The following is a 13,119-nucleotide window of genomic DNA, read 5'->3' as shown; positions in this document are numbered from 1 at the left end:
ACTTAATCTACCATACAGAAGTGAGGTGCTTGAGTTGAGGAAGAGTGCTCCAGCGTTTCGTTGCTTTGAAAGAGGAGATAGCAAAATTCCTAGAAAATGACTCAACCACCTTGCCACTCTATGAGTTGTGCAGGCCTGGCATATATCATGTTGGCAGATGTGCAGGTGAACGAGCCCCTGATGACGTGGCTGATGTGATTAGGTCCTATGATGGTGTCACTTGAATAGAGATGTGGACAGAGTGGCAACGGGCTTTGTTGCAAGGATAGGTTCCTGGGTTAGTGTTTATGTTGTATGGTGTTGGTTCTCTAGCACTGACAGAGAGAGCAGTGCACCATGGGTAACTATCCCACTGTGTAACTCACCCCCTGCTGCTGCTGCTGCTGGGAACTGTGGGAATGGGGAATGGATCGCAGTGCATCATGGGTAACTATCCCACTGTGCAACTCACCCCCTGCTGCTGCTGCTGGGAACTGTGGGAATGGGGAATGGATCGCAGTGCATCATGGGTAACTATCCCACTGTGCAACTCACCGCCTGCTGCTGCTGCTGCTGGGAACTGTGGGAATGGGGAATGGATGGCAGTGCATCATGGGTAACTATCCCACTGTGCAACTCACCCCCTGCTGCTGCTGCTGCTGGGAACTGTGGGAATGGGGAATGGATGGCAGTGCATCATGGGTAACTATCCCACTGTGCAACTCACCCCCTGCTGCTGCTGCTGCTGGGAACTGTGGGAATGGGGAATGGATGGCAGTGCATCATGGGCGCGGGCTCAGAGTTTTTTCTCTCCCATCGCTCCATGGGCTTCTGTCTATGTTTTGTGCCGTTTTTCGACAACCCCTGTAAACTGGGCACCCGCCATCTCTGCCTGAAATCCTGGCTGCAGCCCTGCTCTGCAGTCCGGGATAAGGGCTATGAACACAGGGGGCTGATCACGCTGTATTTCATGAGCTGCGAATGTGAACAGGACTGATTGTATCAGCCTCCCCACACCCCCTCCACTCTCTGTCCCTGGCAGAGCAACACGTGGGAGCGGAGCTGTGGGGGGAACTGGTGCGTGGCCACACGGGGGAAATGCAGCATCTTTAGGCGCTTCCTATTGAAGAACCGCATTGGGGGTGGAGGGTGTGAGAGGAAACCCGCTGCCCTCTGCTGGACAGAATGAGACTCTCTCACACACACAGGCAGACAGACAGAAACACGAGTCCTGAGTTATTTCTGTGTAACTGTGTTGCCATGAATCTTTCTCTGACTGTTACTATAATACATGTAATGTAACAAATGACACATTTCTCAGTAGCTTTGCAAAGCTTCCTGTAGCAGCGGAAAGGTAAATTGTGTCCAGAGAAACTTGGTGGCAGCTGGAGGCATTTAAAAGCTCTCTATTAGTGTGCAGGTTGTTCATATTCGGTCTACTGTGTGTGTGTCTTTATGTCTGAGGGGCCCCGTTCCCCCTGCTTCTCTGGCCTCACTCAGCTGCTTAGAACCAGCTTCCCCTTTTTGTGCCAGTCCCTGCTCTGCTCTGAGTCACTGTGTAACCCCTGGCGCAGTAATAGGTGCCGGTGTCTGCAGCTGTCAGCGAGCAGAGCTGCAGGGAGAACTGGTTCTTGGCGGTGTCTCCAGAGATGGTGATTCGGCCCTGGAGAGACGGGGCGTAGCCTGTGCTCCCGCTACTATACGGGTACACGTACCCCATGATCCACTCCAGCCCTGACGCGGGGGGGCTGCCGGATCCAGTGCCAGCTGTAGCTGCTGTCAGTGATGGAGACCCCGGAGACAGCGCAGCTCAGGGTAAGGGTCTCTCCGGGCTTCACCGTTCCCAGGCCCGACTGGACTAGCTGCACCTGAGAGAGGACACCTGGGGAAAGAAAACAAAGTGAGGAAAGTATTAGCACCGAACAAATCTATGGTTCTGCCCCTAATTCCCCCGCTGCCCCATAGACACTTACAGGTGGGGACGGAGACCAGGGAAAGAAAAAGCCACAGAGATTTCATTCTTGTTTTCATGCAATGGGGGAAATTCTCCAGCGGGCTGGACTGGGCAGTTCTGTGTCTGGGGAGAGACTGAAGCTCCTAGAACCAGGGGTTTGTATTTAAACAGCAGCCCCCGGGGAGGGATTTGCATGCGGGTTGCACCCAGCGAATATAAGGTGACAGGGAGCCGCCTAGGTAAGGAGGATTGTCTGGTGGAGTCAACAGAAACACGTCTGCAGCACGTCTGGGCTGGGCTGGAGAGGTCACTAAACTGTTCATCTTTCCATGTCTGCTGTGCTGTTACATTAATTTATTTCTGTTTCACATAATTCCTGCGCTATGTCGGATTATGCCGACTGACATTTTCACTGAATTTGTGTATCACAATAGAACTTTGGGGCAGTGTATTGTGGGACATTAAACAGTCGTTGCTCTGGATAGGGCACCCGGTAGAAAGAAATCACGGAGTCTGTTTTGTTTAATACAACTTTTTATGTATTGTGTTCATATTCGATTCACTTTGGGTGAGTGTACAAGGGAGTGTGTGTGTGTGTGTGTGTGTCAGAAAGACAGAGAGAGAGAGAGAAGATTTTTATTTTGGGTATCTGGTGTTCATATTCGATTCACTGCCTCTCTTTCTCTCGCTCTGTGCGTGCGCAGGGGGATCGCTGTGCATGAGTTTGTGTCCATGTGAATGCGTGTGTCACAGCCAGGATCCAATACTCCACCTAAAACTGGTCTCATTGCACTGCATAGAATCGTCTGCCCCCTTTTTTTGGGAGTTAGATAATTAAATAATATTACAAATCTGGTCCTAAGTGCATTGCAGTTCCAGTTATTTTGATCTATATTGTCGATTTTCTTCCTATCAAGGTAAAGAATTAGTTTACTTCAGCTGTCCAAAACCATCATTTTATGTTTTCATTATACCCTTCCCCAAACCCTAACCCTGCATGTATTTCTAGCCCTAGCCCTAGCCCTAACTCTATCCTCTAGAGTTGTGGGTGTCTGTTTTTGGCAGCCTGTCCCACCCACTCCTGCCCTGCTGGATCCCTGGCCAATGGAAACACCCACTAAGGACTGTAGACCTGGAGGAATCAGACACATCACAGATCAGTGCGAGGTTCTCCCCATGAGAACATAAGAACAGCCACATTGGGTCAGACCAAAGGTCCATCTAGCCCAGTGTCCTGTCTGCGGACAGTGACCAGTGCCAGGTGCTTCAAAGGGAATGAACAGAGCAGGCAACCACTGAGTGATCCATCCCCCTTTGTCCAGTCCCAGTTTCTAGCAGTCAAAGTTTTAAGAGCACCCAGAGCATGGGGTCGCATCCCTGCTCACCTTGGCTAATAGCCATTGATAGACCAGTCCTCCATGAACTTATCCATTTCTTTTTTTAACTTCCTTTAGAGTTTTGGCCTTCACAGCATCCCCTGGCAATGAATTCCAGAGGCTGCCTGTGCAAATTGTGTGAACAAATGCTTCATAAGAACATAAGAATGGCCATACGGGTCATACCAAAGGTCCATCTAGCCCAAGCGGAATTATAAATACAGGCTAAAATCTTCATAGAGACTCAGGTGAGCCTGAAACCTCATGTGTCAGTTCAGAGGTTGGAGTAGTGATTGTGGGGCTGGTTTGAGGTTATTTCTCCAAGTGATTCCTCACATACACCCCTGACTCCCTGCCCCCAATCAGCCATCTTTAACTCTGCACTTAAACATCTCTGAGCCCCTTCAGAGTCACGCAAACCCTCTTACCAAAGTGTTGCTATGGAAAAGAGGAGGCCAAAACTCTCCAGAAACTCACTTTCTTGTCCTTGGAAATATAAGGGTGAGTTTTCAAAAGGTGCCATGGGGATCTGTGCTCCATGTTCTCCATGACCCCTTAATCTACATACTTACAAATATATTCACAGATGTCCCTGGTCTCTTACACTGCATATTGCCTTTCCAGCTGGCCGCTCTCGCCAGCTTTCCAGCTGGCCACCGGAGCTTCTTCAGCTCCCGGCCTTCGCCAGCCCAGCGTCCTTTAGCCCCGCCTGCCGGTGAATTACTGCCGAAGCAGGACCCGCCACCGAAGTTCAGCCAGGTCTTCGGCGGTAATTCGGCAACAGGGGGCCCTTCCGTTCCGGGACCCGCCGCGGAAGTGCCCCTAGGACCCACAGCGGGGCCACCACCGAATTACCGCCGAAGACCTGGCTGCACTTCCGCGGTGGATCCCGCTTCGGCGATAATTCAGAGGCGGGGGCCCCCACCACGGGTCTTCAGGGCACTTCAGCGGCGGGTCCCGGAACGGAAGGGCCCCCTGCCACCAAAGACCCCAGGCCCCCGGAATCCTCTGGGTGGCCCTGTAGAGATGAGTGTGATACACGTCCGTGCCCTGAGTGACACTGATAGAGAGGGGGTGTACGGGGATAGCTAGATAGATTAGATGGATGATGGGGTGTATGTGGATAGAAAGACAGACAGACAGACAGACATGTTACCGAAATGTCGGGTCCGCCTAGCTGAGAGCCAATGGCAGCCAGACAGGGATAAGGAAAGGTTGCTTTATTCTGCAGAAGAAAGGGCAGCCTTGTACCAAGATACAAAAACTCTAATTTCATACAAAAACCAAGAATTTTTATACACACTCACACACAGGCTTTGGTCGTGTTAGCATTTGATTGGTGGTTAGCAAACCCTGCACTCCTGCAATCTGCTCAGCAAAAACTAGTTCAGGACTAGCTTCAACTGCCTCTAGACCCATAAGGGAAGACAGTGCAAAAGTTCAGGCTACTGTGTCTCTGAGGTGTCCAATTCCCCCTAATGGTTGCCAGCCATTATAAGCTGCTTAACTAACAGTCAGGGGAAACTCTACTGACTGTCACAGACAGAAGGCACTCCAGAGAGGTGTGATGGGTCCCTGGTGAACAAGGGAGAATACTAATGGGAGTTGTGAGGCATTAAATGCCCTGCATGTCTGCATGGAAACCACATCTCCTTTTCTACCAGTCCCCGCTGTGCTCTGTGTCACTGTGTGTGTCTCCGGGCGCCGTAACACGAGGCGGTATCTGCGGCTGTCAGGGAGCAGAGCTGCAGGGAGACCTGGTTTTTGGAGGACTCCGCAGAGATGGCGACTCGGCCCGGGAGAGACGGGGCAGAGCTTGTCCTCCCGTTGCTATACACTAACATAGGGGGCTCATACACATATCGCATCCCCTCCAGCCCTGCCCCGGGGGGCTGCCGGTGCCAGCGCCAGCCGTAACTGCGGTCAGTGATGGAGAACCCAAGACAGCTCAGGTCAGCGTGAGGATCTCTCCGGGCTTCGCCGCTCCTGGGAAACTCGCCAGCGGGCAGGACCGGGCAGTTCTGTGTCTGGGGAGAGACTGAGGCTCCTAAAACCCGGGGATTGTATTTCACCAGGAACCCCCCGGGGCAGGGTTTGCATGCGGGTTTCAATCAGGGGGATGGAGATGAAGGGAGCTGGACGGGCTCTGGTTGGATGGAGACGTGCCTGCATCTGACACGGCGAGAGGCAGAATCCAGCTCTCTGCACGTGCCCCCGGGGAGTGTGGGTGAGAGAAGGCGGCGCTCCGAGGGCCTCACCCAGAGACCATTGCTGCCTTCACTGCCAGGGGGTTCGGAGCTGGCCCCAAAGGCTTCCCTCGTGCAGTGAAACCCGGCACGGGAGGGAGCCACAGCGCCCCGGGCTATAAAGCAGGGTCAGGGTGGGAGCCCATCTCCCCCTCCCCCGGCTCGCTGGGTATTTCCCCTCCCAGCACGAAAGGAGACACTGGAATTGCAGGGGCGGAGCGGACCGGAGCCCAGCTGTCTTTGGCCGCGGCCAGTGACAGACGCTTCAGGGGATGGTGCCAGGCTGCCCCCTAGTGGGATATGGTGGAATATGCCGCTCAGAGGGGAAGTGTCTTCCTAAACCCCTGAGTTACCGGGGTTGACTCATAGAAAGTGTAAAAAAATGGCCTCCGTTCACCCCAACGTCATCAACCTGGAGAGAATTCCTACTGGTGTGTCCCTGTGGGTACCAGGGAACATCCTGTATAGCTGGGGGAGGTGGTGGGTGACATGGGAACATGGGCGAGGTTGTTTCTAACTTAGTTTGAATGGGCCAGAGGGTTTGTAAAGGCGTTGAAGCTCCTACCTCCCCATTCGTTTCAGTGCGAGATTGGCAATTAAATTACGTTACAAATCTAGTCCTAATTGCATTCGAGTTCTACTTGTTTTGATTCCACATTGCTGACTTTCCTCCTATCAAGATAAGAATCACTTTAACTCTGCTATCCAAAACCATCCTTTTATTTTGATTATACCCTTCCCCTAATCTTAACCATAACCATAACCTAACCCCACATTTTTTTCTAATCGTACCCCTAATGCTAGCACCGTTCTCTATCTCCAGCTCTACTCCCTGTTCTAATTTGAATTAGGATCCCGAGCCCTCTCCAGAACCATAAAGATATATTTATCCGCTAACCCCAATCCGTCATTATTCTTTAACCTGAACTGTACCCTTAATCCCTTTCACTTAACACCTACCATATATTATTTCCCTGTCTCTGGGTCTTCTCTCGAGTCTCACCTAACGGACAACCAGGAGAGGAAAGAGAACCCCCCAAGACTGTTCCGTCGCTGGGACGAGGGGCAGCAGGGAGCGCGGGGCTGCAGGGACAGGATGGGGGCAGCAGGGGGCGCTGGGCTGCGGGGACAGGCTGGGGGCAGCAGGGGGCGCTGGGACGAGGGGCAGCAGGGGGCGCTGGGCTGCAGGGACAGGCTGGGGGCAGCAGGGGGCACTGGGACAAGGGGCAGCAGGGGGCGCTGGGCTGCGGGGACAGGCTGGGGACAGCAGGCGGCGCTGGGACGAGGGGCAGCAGGGGCGCTGGGCTGCGGGGACAGGCTGGGGGCAGCAGGGGGCGCTGGGACAAGGGGCAGCAGGGGGCGCTGGGCTGCGGGGACAGGCTGGGGGCAGCAGGAGGCGCTGGGACGAGGGGCAGCTGGGGGCGCTGGGCTGCGGGGACAGGCTGGCGGCAGCAGGAGGCGCTGGGACGAGGGGCAGCAGGGGGCGCTGGGCTGCGGGGACAGGCTGGGGGCAGCAGGAGGCGCTGGGACGAGGGGCAGCAGGGGGTGCTGGGCTGCGGGGACAGGCTGGGGGCAGCAGGAGGCGCTGGGACGAGGGGCAGCAGGGGGTGCTGGGCTGCGGGGACAGGCTGGGGGCAGCAGGAGGCGCTGGGACGAGGGGCAGCAGGGGGGGCTGGGCTGCGGGGACAGGCTGGGGGCAGCAGGGGGCGCTGGGCTGCGGGGACCGGCTGGGGGCAGCAGGGGGTGCTGGGACGAGGGGGCAGCCGGGCTCTATGCCCCGCCCCACCCCACCCAGCCCAGGGGGGCCGTACCGAGGCTGCTGGTCCCCGCGGCCCCGTGGACATTGGCCGTCTCCTCGCCCTGCCGCAGGCCCTACACGGCCAGGCCGTATTCGGTGCCGGGCCGCAGCCCCCGCAGCACGGCCAAGCGCTGGGCCCCCGGCACCGGCACCTCCTGGGCGGGCCCCCAGCCCAGAACCGGACGTGGAAGGTGTCGAAGTCGCCCTCGGGCGTGTCCCAGCGCAGCCGCAGGGAGGTCGGGGTCACCTCGGAGACGAGCAGCTGCTCCAGCCGGGGGGGCGTCACACTGGAGGCTTCCGGGAAGGCTGCGGGGGCAGGAGGGGGCTCAGGCTCCCGCAAGAGCAGGACGGAGGGAGGACAGGAATGGGGGGTCAGGAGCAGGGGGCACAGGGGTGAGGCCCAGCAGAGAAGGGTCTGTCCCCACAGCTCGTCAGTAGCGCAATGGGATCGTTAGCCCCATGTTACAGGTGGGGAAACTGAGTCAAGGGGCAGGTATGGGGCTTCCTGCATGGTCACCTGGAAGGTCAGAGGCAGAGCTGGGAGAGAACCCAGGAGTCCTGGCTCCCAGCCCCCCCCTGCTCTAACCCACTACCCCCACTCCCCTCCCAGAGCTGGGAGAGAACCCAGGAGTCCAGCTGCGGAGGGAAGAGCTGAGGCAGGAAGGGAGCTGGTAGAATCCAGCCGGGCGCCCCAGGCTGTCGAGGAGCCCTGGCTGCCCCCCACCCCCGGCACTGACCTGTGACGGCATTGGTGGAGATGGGGCCGAGGCGCTTGTGGCCGGAGATGCCGTAGAAGTTGAACTTGTACTTGCGGGAGGGGAGCAGGTCGGAGATGACGAGCGTGCGGGATCCCCCGTCCACGGGCAGCGCCTGGCGTTTCCCCTCCGCGTCCCGGTACTGCAGGAGGAAGGAGTCGAAGGCCCCGGCCTGGACGGTCCAGGAGAGGTGGACGGAGTCTTTGGTGACCTCGGAGGTCGAGAGCTCCCCCAGCTTGGGCTGCATGGCCCCTTCCTCCTCCTCCTCCTCCTCCTCCTCATCCGTCCGGCCTGGGGAGAGGGGAGCAGTTCAGACCCAGCCCGGCCCCCACGTCTCCCGGTCCCGGCCGAGGGGTCAGCTCCCAGCGCTGGGGCCCTGTCTACAGTGGCGCTTTCCAGCGCTGTAACTCGCTCCGCTCAGGGGGGTCACAGTGGGGTGTTTTCATCCCCTGAGCGAGAAAGTTGCAGCGCTGGAAAGCGCCAGCGTAGCCAAGGTTGGGGTCACTGTGGAGAGTTCTCTGAAATCATCCACTCAATGGGCAGTGGCAGCCAGAGCAGCGAACAGTGGTTGGAAGCGTTAAGAAAGGGATCAATAACAAGACAGAAAATATCCTGTTGCCTCTGTATAAATCAACAGGACGCCCACACCTGGAGCAGGTTTAATTTTATCTGCTTGGTGGGTGGTATTGCCAATCGCTCTGGAAAAAAAAAACCTCTAAAAGCCTGCTTGCTGGCATTTCCGTCTTTCTTACTCTTTTTCCATGCCCCTGTAAGTGCCTATGGCGAGAGTGCTGATGACTTCTATTTATTTGCAGAACAAAACTGCAGGGCAGTGGCCGTGCAAGCCTTACACCACACTAACAATGTACCGTCACCAGGCGGAAGAACGTTACTGTGCATGCCTAGTCTATCCTGCGGCTCCTTCTTGATACTACCAGTTGGAGTGGTGATTTTGAATATGTTCTGTGTGGGCCCCTCTTCCAGTTGTGGCCTAAAAAACTCCTTTGCAAAGCCTGTCTGAGCAGGAGTGAGGTTCATTTGAAGAGAAAGGGTAGAAAGAGTAAGCAGCCGAGTGAGGCCAGAGAAGCAGGGGGAACGGGAACTTAGCCACCATAAATTCCCTTTTAAACATTGTTATAGTCCTAGCCTTCACAACTTCCTCAGGTAAGGAGTTCCACAAGTTGACTGTGCGCTGCGTGAAGAAGAACTTCCTTTTATTTGTTTTAAACCTGCTGCCTATTAATTTCATTTGGTGACCCCTAGTTCTTGTATTATGGGAATAAGTAAACAACTTTTCCTTATCCACTTTCTCAACATCACTCATGATTTTATAGACCTCTATCATATCCCCCATTAATCTTCTCTTTTCCAAGCTGAAGAGTCCTAGCCTCTTTAATCTCTCCTCATATGGGATCCTCTCCAAACCCCTAATCATTTTAGTTGCCCTTTTCTGAACCTTCTCTAGTGCTAGAATATCTTTTTGAGGTGAGGAGACCACATCTGTACACAGTATTCGAGATGTGGGCGTACCATGGATTTATATAAGGGCAATAATATATTCTCAGTCTTATTCTCTATCCCCTTTTTAATGATTCCTAACATCCTGTTTGCTTTTTTGACCGCCTCTGCTCACTGATTGGACACCTTCAGAGAACTATCCACGATTACTCCAAGATCTTTTTCCTGACTCGTCGTAGCTAAATTAGCCCCCATCATATTGTATGTATTGTTGGAGTTATTTTTTCCAATGTGCATTACTTTACATTTATCCACATTAAATTTCATTTGCCATTTTGTTGCCCAATCACTTAGTTTTGTGAGATCTTTTTGAAGTGTTGGAGTTTCTGCCACTAGGTTCTTGAATTTGAATTCAGGGCACCACTGCAGGTTCCGACACACTGCAATGAAACTGCAGCCCTGTATAACAACATTTTCAAATGCAAGGCTCTTCAGTCAGGCACGAAAATAAGTGGTCTGTTTTACAGAGTTGAAGAAGCCACTTCTGTTTAGCTGCGTAAATGTGGATTTAGGTGTAAATGGTATAAACCACCACAGGAAAATGTTGTCCGTGTTGCTTAGAACGAAGGTAGGGGAGCTAGGAGAACCCTGTCTGTGCTCGTGATTCTTCACTACATGACATAGTGATGCCTCAGTCAGCTTCCTGTAAGTGCCTGATTTGCCATTGCTCTCTGCCTTGTGCAGTCATTTACACCCGTACAAGGGGAGTTAAGATGCCACCAGATCTGAGTGGTTGAGGTTTACACCTGCTTTTCACTAGTGTAAATAACTACACAAGGCATAGACCAATGGAAAATCAGGCCCTAAACTCTGAGTGATGGCTCACTGTTGCAGGGCAAATAAGTACATTATAATCCCTGATTATCAGGAAGTTACTGTGAGGGAAAGGTAGCGGAGTGCCTATTCTGTCAGTTCTTATAGAAAGGATTCAGAAAGGGGAGGCGTTACTGATGTGAGAGACACATAAGTCTTATTTCATAAAAGCAGCAAAGAATCCTGTGGCACCTTATAGACTAACAGACGTTTTTGCAGCATGAGCTTTCGTGGGTGAATACCCACTTCTTCGGATGCAAGTAGTGGAAATTTCCAGGGGCAGGTAAATATAAGCAAGCAAGAAGCAAGCTAGAGATAACGAGGTTAGATCAATCAGGGAGGATGAGGCCCTGTTCTAGCAGTTGAGGTGTGAAAACCAAGGAAGGAGTGACAAGCCATTCACAGTCTTTGTTTAGTCCTGAGCTGATGGGGTCAAATTTGCAGATGAACTGGAGCTCAGCAGTTTCTCTTTGAAGTCTGGTTCTAACGTTTTTTTGCTGCAGGATGGCCACCTTAAGATCTGCTATTGTGTGGCCAGGGAGGTTGAAGTGTTCTCCTACAGGTTTTTGTATATTGCCATTCCTAATGTCTGATTTGTGTCCATTTATCCTTTTCCTTAGAGACTGTCCAGTTTGGCCGATGTACATAGCAGAGGGGCATTGCTGGCATATGATGGTGTATATTACATTGGTGGATGTGCAGCTGAATGAACCGGTGATGGTGTGGCTGATCTGGTTAGGTCCTGTGATGGTGTTGCTGGTGTAGATATGTGGACAGAGTTGGCATCGAGGTTTGTTGCATGGATTGGTTCCTGAGCTAGAGTTACTATGGTGTGGTGTGCAGTTACTGGTGAGAATATGCTTCAGGTTGGCAGGTTGTCTGTGGGCGAGGACTGACCTGCCACCCAAGGCCTGTGAAACTGTGGGATCATTGTCCAGGATGGGTTGTAGATCCCTGATGATGCGTTGGAGGGGTTTTAGCTGGGGACTGTATGTGATGGCCAGTGGAGTCCTGTTGGTTTCTTTCTTGGGTTTGTCTTGCAGTAGGAGGCTTCTGGGTACATGTCTGGCTCTGTTGATCTGTTTCTTTATTTCTTTATTTTCTTATTTCATACTAAAAGCTTTATTCTTACCATTCAATCTACTACGAATTCCCGGCCGTAGAGAAACCCCCTGGAAGGCTCCAATGTCAGTGGTTTGTGTGTCTGCCGGCAATAACATAACAGCACTTAGCATTTAGAAAGTGCCTTATATCTTCGGAGAGTTTACGAACATTAACAAAGGACAATGACATCTACTAGCTTTGGTAGTGATTTGTGCTAGGGCACTGTGACGTTATTGATATAAATTGGGACCATATAGAACATGGGTTGCAACCAAGGTCCTGTAGTGGCACCAAATCTTAAATAAAGGGGGTCATCTAAGGTGTCTAAGACCAGATTATGGGTTGCTGGTTATAATTATGCTGTCTGTATGTCTGTATCATTTTTAGTTGAAGTTATAAATGTTGGCTCTGTGCTGTCTGTATTTCAAGTTGATGCTGTGCTTCTGGGGGAAGCATCCCAGACGAGCTGGTGTTAGCTCTGTTAGCCTGTTTGATGGCCCATTAAGGACCATCAGCTACACAATTGACCCATGGAGAGAAGGCAGACACGCCTTGTGACTCAGCAAGGTATGCAGAGACTTGTCCATGTGACTGCAGACTCCATTTTGCTGGGATTTTCCACAGTGAGAACAAAGAGATTCTTACACCTGGAAAAGCCTATATAAGGCTGATGCTGCATCTCCATCTTGTCTTCAATCCTGCTTCTGACCTCTGGAGGGACTTTGCTACAAACTGAAGCTCTACACAAGGGACTGAATGACCCATCCCAGCGGGGGTGTATTCCAGAGACTCAATTTGAACCTGCAGTTTACTCCATCACTGCTGCAAGCCTGAACTAAGAACTTTGCCATTACTGTATGTAATTGATTCCATTTAACCAATTCTACTTCTCATCTCTACCTTTTTCCCTTTATGAATAAACCTTTAGATTTTAGATTCTAAAGGATTGGCAACAGCGTGATTTGTGGGTAAGATCTGATGTGTATATTGACCTGGGTCTGGGGCTTGGTCCTTTGGGATCGAGGGAACCGTTTTCTTTTATTGGGGTGTTGGTTTTCATAACCATTCATCCCCAGGACGAGTGCACTGGTGGTGATGCTGGGAGACTGGAGTGTCTAAGGAAATTGCTCGTGTGGCTTGTGGTTAGCCAGTGGGGTGAGACCAAAGTCCTTTTTGTCTGGCTGGTTTGGTTTGCCTTAGAGGCGGAAAAACCCCAGCCTAGGGCTGTGACTGCCCAGTTTAAGCAATTGGTCCTGATTTGGCACTCTCAGTTGGGTCCCGCCAGAATCGCTCCGTCACAGGCACTCCTGCATGCTAAATAAGAGAAGATTTTCCTAACAGATCCTGGGAACTGCTGGGTACCATATATTACATTAGTGACACCCTATGAGTCAGGGGTCCTCAACTGAGGTTTTTGTGTGGACCACAACTTGACGGAGAGTGCCTCATGCACACCTCCTTTCCCATTCACTGGCATGTGGACCCCTTCCACTTCCCATTCATAACTGCCTGACATCCCTGTGTAATGTGGAAGTATAATATTAAGAATGTATTTGGCTGGCTGTTTAGCTGTTTC

At 52.5% G+C, this 13,119-nt stretch overlaps 1 pseudogene; it reads right to left on the bottom strand.

Moving 5' to 3' along the window:
- Nucleotides 1-1,483: 1,483 nt before the first annotated feature.
- On the bottom strand, nt 1,484-1,998 carry LOC123361232 (annotated as a pseudogene).
- Between the last annotated feature and the right edge of the window lie 11,121 nt (nt 1,999-13,119).

The sequence above is a fragment of the Mauremys mutica genome, unplaced genomic scaffold (assembly GCF_020497125.1).
Source record: "Mauremys mutica isolate MM-2020 ecotype Southern unplaced genomic scaffold, ASM2049712v1 Super-Scaffold_100418, whole genome shotgun sequence".
Classification (NCBI taxonomy): Eukaryota; Metazoa; Chordata; order Testudines; family Geoemydidae; genus Mauremys; species Mauremys mutica.
Note: the sequence above shows the minus strand (reverse complement) of the source record. Positions and strands in the feature narration are given on the sequence as shown.